We start from the raw sequence: 1,916 nt of genomic DNA on the forward strand, positions 1-1,916 counted from the left end.
AGTCTGCCAAACTATACCTTTTCTCCTTAGTAAGAAATACACATTACACAAATGAATAGAAGGTCTCAGCAAGAGACATCTTCGACACCAGGTTGAGAATGAAGTGTGCCTGCTTCTCCAAGCTATTTGGTGCAAGAGAGGATCAGAACAGCTGCAGCCAAGGCTCCTGGTGCATACAGCTGTGAGTTTTTTCTTCAGGCACATTCACTTTTGTCTTCTGGGCAAAGTGTTCCCATCACAAGGGTTTCAAAAACATTTAAAATACAGATTGTTCGTTTAGACCCACATAATCCTCTAAAGAGGCAAAGCATGTTTAATGGAATTCTGTGTTCAATTCATATATACCAAAGCGGCTCTGCAAATCAATCCAACACAATGAAAAATTAACACCAAATAACATCAAACCAAAATGTTGACATAGACTTTCTGACAAACTTTCCTGACTTTAAATTTGTTTCCTTTAACTTGATTTAGGGATCAGGACTGGGTTAGCTCTTCTACCTCATTATTCAGACGAATGCCTGTCCAAATCTCCTCTCTGCCTACAAGAAGGTGGGATGCACAATTAATGTATCTGGGTGCAAAAACTACATCAAATTAAATTGAATCCAAGTCTTAGTTCAATTCATAACGGAGTTAGATTACCATCAATATTTAGGATAATTTAATCTACAAACATGCATTGCTCTGTACAACTGATATCCAACGAAGCATTGGTCCACTAGGGATGATTTCATGATTCATTAGAAAACAAAATTATATAATTCATTTTTTCCCCATTTGTATTATAGACAGTGAGAGAACAATCTATTTCCTTCAGGATATTGTCAATTTTTGCTGAGTCTCAAGAGAAAAGCATTAACACAGAATTTGGCTTTCTGAGCTTCATTCATTACATGGAAATTCTGTTCACTAAAACAAACTTTTTTATATTTAACAAAAATGTTTATTAATTAAGAACTCTGAGAAAAATCTTAATTTTTTTGCCAATTGGATCTAATATAATACTTGAATTTTAATTTATGTTTAGGCGTTATTTATGTTATTTACACATAAAGTTTCTTTAAAGTGATCCAATTACATTTTCACTGCTAGACTCACTTTTTAAGTAAGAATCTATCCATATGCTTTCCTTAAGCTAATGTTAAGTAGGTGTCTGGTCCTGGAACCAGATCTACTTTCATTTATACAGTTACAGCTCACAGTAATTTCAAAACCAGTCTGGTGATTGGATCCTTAGGTCTTATCTCAATATTGAAACTAATTATGGGAGAGTTAACAAAAGCCGAGTAAGTGCTGAATCATAAGATGATGAGTATATTCTTACCAGCATTCCAGCCATACCAGTATAGATGGCAGATTGGACTGCTGCTTTTCATTCGTTGTGGGTTTTTAATTCCTCTTAATTACAAGTTGCAAAATACAGGCCAGGAATTTAGAGTCTGTAAAACAAAGTAAAAGTTACTAAAAACCCTAATATTCTTGAATCAGGACATCCCATTAATGCAGAGCTACTTATCTGATTACTTACTTGCTGTTTGTTTAGGTTGCATCACAAGAATCCAGATCAAAACTGATTAAGCCCACGGTTAAGTAAGCCACATCTTTGCACCATAGATATTATACATCTTAGCAAAAAAAAAAATTATATTTATAAATTACAGAGTAAAAGAAAAAAATATTTTTACTATGTATCCCATCAACTAATAATTGTCGGAGTATTTGGTCTGGAGCTGCAAAAGAGGTTTATAGCTATTTCCTGGTCCTTGAAATTCTCAAAGGAAAGGCATTCATTTATGGAATTAAAATGAAAAAACACAGATGGCCAGTGTTGATAACCATACCAAACACAGTTAGGGGCCAAACCTGGAAACATTTACTTACTCAGATAGCTTATTCTCACGCAAATGTTTCTG

At 34.2% G+C, this 1,916-nt stretch overlaps 1 long non-coding RNA gene across 1 annotated transcript; it reads right to left on the reverse strand.

The window, feature by feature from the left end:
- Positions 1–453: 453 nt before the first annotated feature.
- LOC128074571 (uncharacterized) lies at positions 454–1,708 on the reverse strand. Its single transcript, XR_008203237.1, has 3 exons — positions 1,532–1,708; positions 1,328–1,442; positions 454–542 (listed from the first exon to the last, which is right to left on the reverse strand). It is a non-coding gene; the product is annotated as an uncharacterized LOC128074571 (long non-coding RNA).
- Between the last annotated feature and the right edge of the window lie 208 nt (positions 1,709–1,916).

This window comes from Tympanuchus pallidicinctus, unplaced genomic scaffold (assembly GCF_026119805.1).
Source record: "Tympanuchus pallidicinctus isolate F22 unplaced genomic scaffold, pur_lepc_1.0 scaffold9, whole genome shotgun sequence".
In the NCBI taxonomy this organism is placed as follows: Eukaryota; Metazoa; Chordata; class Aves; order Galliformes; family Phasianidae; genus Tympanuchus; species Tympanuchus pallidicinctus.